The following is a 6,000-nucleotide window of genomic DNA, read 5'->3' as shown; positions in this document are numbered from 1 at the left end:
TTTTCTTGCGTTTTCTTTCACTTCGTTTTTCACTTGCTGCCTGCATATTAATTTGAAATTTGTAGCATACTTTTCTTCATAGGTGTGCGTGTGTATGCATGAGTGTGTGTGTGTGTGAGTTCGGTGTGTTAACAAAGCCATAAATTTACAGCACTGCTGACAGTTTTCATATTTGACTTTTCCTATGTTGCATGTTTGAAAATTGCTCAAAATGTCTGGCAAATGGATTGGGCGCATATTCGACGACTTGGCTTAGCTTCTTCTTCCCTACGTTGTCCTTAAGGTTGAGATTTAGGTGCGATGACGCTACCTTACAAATATTTTCATCTAAAAGTATTTTCATGTATTTTATATGAGTTGATTTTATAAGCTGCTTTTCATACTACATTGATTTATTGCAGGTTCCTCTTCTAACTTTACTATTTATTTAAATTCCTTTAGTATTTTACACGTTAAAAGAGGGGTTAAGTCACCTTTCCCTTTTTACAATTGCACTTATGACACTTGAAAGATTTAGTCAATTATTTATTGTGTCGACAACATTTTAATCGTTATATAAAATCAGAATAACTGAAAAAGAGATAAGAGCTAGGAGGCCGCAATTATGTTCGCAACATAGTTTTGATTTATACGACAGTTATGTTGATTATATGCTGCTATTAAATGTACCTTTTCAATTCAAAATTTATCATTTACAATTAAGTTGGTAAGAGGAGGCTGAAAATGTTGACACAAAAACGTTCTAAAAAATTGTATATATCGTATCAAGCAGCTTTTGCAACAGACCTTTGATAGCTGCTAACAATTAAATAATTGATATTGTTCAATGTAAATTTCAGAAGTCGAACACAATGCAATGTTATGTTATGTTTATGTTGGCAAACTTATCGTACACTGTTATTAACAGCTTGTTAAGCACGTGGATTTGGCAACGATAAATTATCGATATCGACATGTGGCCCAAAAAACGAAGAAGAGCAACTGACGCTTGTGAAATAAGTTTTGCGCATGCGTGTGTTTCTAAGAAATTTATTCGCAATGCGCAATTAACAAAGTTCGTCGAATAAAAGGAAAAACAGTAAGTAAACAAACTGGCGATCAAAGTAAAGTTGACATTACCATTGACTTATTAACTTTTCCAGCGGCGATTGTCGGCATTATTTTCAATGAAATTAAACAAGAGCAGCAGCTGCAGCATAAATGCATCGATTATGCCGAGTCAGTGCGGAGATCAGCTGGACATAAAAATTAATATTTTCAAGTATGCACAGTAAAAATGTAAGTGAGCTTTTCCTTTTTCTAATTGTACTTATGGCATTTGTTTAGTGCTTAAAATAGCCAGTTAGTGTTAAAACAAAATCTAAAGATGCGCAGCGGAAAGAGTGACAGGGCTAGGAGGTTGTATTGTTTATAAAATTAATTAATTTGATGGTGAAATAAGGCTGAGTTTATAAAAAATCATATTTTAGTTGATTTGTATAGATGAATTATTCTCTAAAATGCGAACGAATGAATTAATAGATAGTTTGATTTGACTTTACGGACAGCAAGTTTATATTTATTTTTTGTAAGAGCAGACAACAATTAAGTTGATTTCAAGTTTGGCGAGGGGGGAAAACTGTCAGCAAAGCGATGATAGACTTGATTGAAACCTTTACAATACGCATCTCAATCAGCGCCACATTCAATCAAATGTTTCGGCACAATATTTTTAGTGTGTAAATACACACACACGCATACACAATTGCACGCACACACTCAGGATGCTTTCGCACATTTATTGTGCATTTGTTGCTGATATTTATTTACTTTCTTTGGGGGGTTCACAACATGCGACAGCATTGAATTACATTTCCATGGAATTGAACTGAACAGAACAGAACTGAAATCGACGGCACGAAGTGCAGAAAGTTTTCAGCTGCACTCGGCGTAAAGTTTTCTGCTATTTCCGGTGGCAACAGCAGCAACAAGGATTCGTCCATGACGACAACGATTTTGGGCCAAATTGTGTGTGAAATTGAATTGCAATTGTCAATAATTCGTTTCCAAAAATATTTCCAATGCTGCCAAGCAAACTGATTGAGTCAACGAGCGTGGCGAAGTGACTGAAAAAGTTTTGCATTGCGTGCAACGCGATTATAAATATTCGATCTCGTCGTTTACGATGAAAACTTTTCTTTTTCTTGGGGTGCCTCAGGTAATAGCGTCTAATTAAAATCCGCTTCAAAAACTTCACTATTGTATTTTTTTAGCCAACTGATTGAATGTAAACATGACTCGAAATGACAATTCCCCAATCGAAATCGAAGCTGAAGATGGAGAAAAGGACACGTTGGCTATGATCTCTAAATCATTTCTGCTGCAGTCATAAAATCCAATGGGGCGCAGACAATTTATTTGTTTTTTATGTGCTCACAACTAATGTGAGGAGAGGCAGTCTCTCCGTTTACATGCTGCCATCGCTCGTTGCCTGGCAGCTGGCATCAGGGCTTCAGTCTCCTCAACAAAAAGGATCTCGAATCGTGCCTGTCCAGAGTGGCACGTACCAAAAGTTCCGCAACGCAATTTTTGAGTTTTCTACTTACGTAAAATGCTTGAATCGAACTCTCTGCTGTTGCTGTTTGTGCGGTGTGTGTGTGTGTGTGTGTGTCATATGCTACAGCAGTGTCTTTTCTGAGTATGGGAGGAAAAACTGACTTTGCCTTTTTCTTTGGCCGCAACATTTGACACCTGCTACGCTTGGGTTTTTTTTTTTAGATGTACTGCAGAGAGTGAGGGAAGTTGGCTGGTGTGGCATGCCTTCCATTGTTTCCATTTTATTGTGTGCTTAAATATTTACACAATGAAAACGAAGCATTTCCTTACACACAAACCCACACACACTGACACTCTTACATGTATTTATGAGTGTCTGCTCTAACACATTGTTTTTGGGGCTCAGCGTATTTGATTTATGAACATTGTTGTTTTCCTTGTTGTTCTCGTTGTTGTTGACCCCCAGCAACACACATATGACATGATATTTTATACTCGATTGCCAATTATGACCTGTTAAGGGTTTATGGCCCATATCAGGGAGTGTGTGTGTGTGTGCGTGTGTTTGCTGTGTATGTGTGTAATTGTTTGGCCTGAAGGGGCCAATCAATTGAACAAGCACTTAAGTGTCTCTCTATACAATAGCATAGCATAGTTTGTTAATTGCATCTAATATATTTAGTTAGTATTCCGGCATGAATATTACCTACAAACTTCAATTGTGCTAGAGGGTTGTTTAGTTCATCAAATATTTGCATTAAATTTGCCTTTCTCTCGCCTCGCTCTACCCTGTAGGGTGAACTGTAATTTGGTCACTTTTAAAGTGGCAACTTTGACTATTGACCACAAAACGTTGCATCGAATTTCCATCATACCACAAGAAGCTCAACGTGCAAGTTGCAAGTTCCAGCAAATTGCCTTTGGGGCGTGCAGAAGATTTACTGTTGCTGCTGGCCAAAACGCTTGTCGAATATATGTTTGCAGTTAAGTGGCAGATGTCTAGTTCAGGATATCTACTAGTCCGTATGAGTTGCTCAAACATCTAATTGCCGAAGGCATAATTTGTGGTTTTATATGAAAGACAATCGGCAGTTAGATGTCCACTTTATTAGTTTGTGATATACTCTTTGGTTGATTTAAAAGCAAAGAGTATTTCATAGACTGATTGAAGTTGTCATCATTTAAGGATTCGTGACAAATGAGTATCTACTAGTCGTTTACCAGTTGTTTTTTAAATAAATATTTTATGGATTTTAAATGAAATAAAACAGTCAGCCTTTAATGTTCGTTTTTGGCAACTTGATTTTATCGTTTCTTTTTGACTAGCCCATATATCTAGTCATAAAGTATCTAGATGTATTTTCTAGTCATTAAGTAATGCTAAATATTTATGCATTTGTCTGTCTTAAAAGTGTTAAAATGAGTAGATCAAGTTATTACATATTTTCGCTTTAAATGTTTTTTGAGTTGTGATTACCAGTCAGCAGTGAGATGTCCACTTGAATCACCTGTGATATTCTGTTTAGTTGATTTAAAAGCAAATAGAATACCATAGGTTGACTGAAGTTGTCATCATTTAAATGTCATATTAGTTCTTTATAGAAATCAAAATTTTACTGAATTGAAATTGTGGAAATCAGACAGGATTTTATTGGCATCTTTTACCGTTACTTTAATGTGTGGTTTTGTACCTAGTCATAAAGTAACTAGACGCATTTTCATGTGTTAACGTAGCGGTAAATATTTATCTGCCTATCTTAAAAGTGTGAAAATGAATAGATCAAGCAAGTTAATGCACATTTCTGTTTACAAGCTTTGACTTTAATTTGTGATTTTATAAGGTTGATTTAAACGCAAAAAGATTATCATAGGCTGACTGAAGTTGTAATCGTTTAAATGCTTAATATATCTGCGTGGTGCAGATTTGAAATTATGGAAAACTGACAGCGTTTTATTGTTATCTTTTACCGTTAGTTTGATTCATGATTTTGCATCTTGCCATAAAGTTACTAGATGCATTTTCATGTCTTAAACTAATGCTAAATAGATAATTCTCATTTTTAAAAGTGAATTTTATTTTAGAAAGCCCGTAAACATTGTCATGATTTTATAGGACAGTCATCTTAAGCTTTCATCAGTCGTTTATTAATTTTTATTAGAAATAAATGTTTAACAAATTTAAAGTATAGTTTGGAAATTTGATTATAGCGTTTCTTTGGGGCTAGACCATATATCTAGTCATAAAGTAACTAGATGTATCTTCTAGTCATAAAGTAATGCTAAATATTTATGCATTTGTCTGTCTTAAAAGTGTTAAAATGAGTAGATCAAGTTATTTATTACATATTTTCGCTTTAAATGTTTTTTGAGTTGTGATTACCAGTCAGCAGTGAGATGTCCACTTGATTCACCTGTGATATTCTGTTTAGTTGATTTAAAAGCAAATAGAATACCATAGAGTGACCGAAGTTGTCATCATTTACTATAAATGTCATATTAGTTCTTTATATAAATCAAAATTTACCGAATTGAAGTTGTGGTAATCAGACAGGATTTTATTGTCATCTTTACCCGTTACTTTAAAGCATATTTTTGCGTTTAGTTTTTAAGTAATTCAATGTAATTATATGTTTTAAGGTAATGTTAAATATATTTTTTTCTTAGGATCAAGTTATACCATATTTTTGCTCCTATATTTCATATAACTTGTGATTTTATGTGAAAGGCAGCAGTCCGATGTCCACTTTAGTCGTCTGTGATCTACTGTTTAATTGATCTAAAAGTAAAAAGTATTTCATAGACGACGGAAGTTGTCATCGTTCAAGTGTTCAACATATCTGCGTGGTACAGATTTGAAATTATGGAAACCATACAGTATTTTATTGTCAACTTTTACCGTTAGCTTAATGCGTGACTTTGCTTCTAGTCATAAAGTAACTAGGCGCATTTCCATGTGTTAAAGTAATGGTAAATATTTATTTGTCTACCTTAAAAGTCTGAAAACGAATAGATCAAGTTAATGCATATTTTTGTTTACAAGCAGTTGACTTTACAAAGTCCGTAAATGTATTTATGTATTCAGTTTAATTTGTGATTTTATATGACAGCCAATCAGAAGCTGGATGTCCACTTCAGTCGCCTATGATATACTGTTTGGTTGAATTAAAAGCAAATTGTAATTCATAGGCGTCTAAAGTTGCCATCGTTTCAATGTCTGCAAGTTGTATATTAATTGCTTTTAGAAATAAATAGAATACATTCAGAATTTTATTGTCGTTTTTGGCAATTTGATTTTAACGTTTCTTTGCGATGAAATAACTAGATGTATCTTCTAGTCATAAAGTAATGCTAAATATTTATGTAATTCTCTTTCTTAAAAGTGTTAAAAAGAGTAGATCAGTAGTAGTTCTTACATATTTTCGCTTTAAATGTTTGTTGAGTTGTGATTACCAGCAATGAGATGTC

At 34.1% G+C, this 6,000-nt stretch overlaps 1 protein-coding gene across 4 annotated transcripts in view; it reads left to right on the top strand.

The window, feature by feature from the left end:
• Positions 1-853: 853 nt before the first annotated feature.
• LOC117572509 (lachesin) overlaps positions 854-6,000 on the top strand; it is a 174,600-nt gene continuing 169,453 nt past the window's right edge. For all 4 annotated transcript variants that reach the window (XM_052005210.1, XM_052005214.1, XM_052005213.1 and 1 more), the window contains exons 1-2: positions 854-1,078; positions 1,143-1,278. The gene's annotated coding sequence lies outside the window, so the exon portion shown is untranslated. The remainder of the gene's footprint in view (positions 1,079-1,142; positions 1,279-6,000) is intronic.

Source organism: Drosophila albomicans, chromosome 3, assembly GCF_009650485.2.
Source record: "Drosophila albomicans strain 15112-1751.03 chromosome 3, ASM965048v2, whole genome shotgun sequence".
Lineage (NCBI taxonomy): Eukaryota > Metazoa > Arthropoda > Insecta > Diptera > Drosophilidae > Drosophila > Drosophila albomicans.
The sequence above is the reverse complement of the archived record's forward strand: the minus strand, read 5'-3'. Positions and strand labels throughout refer to the sequence as shown.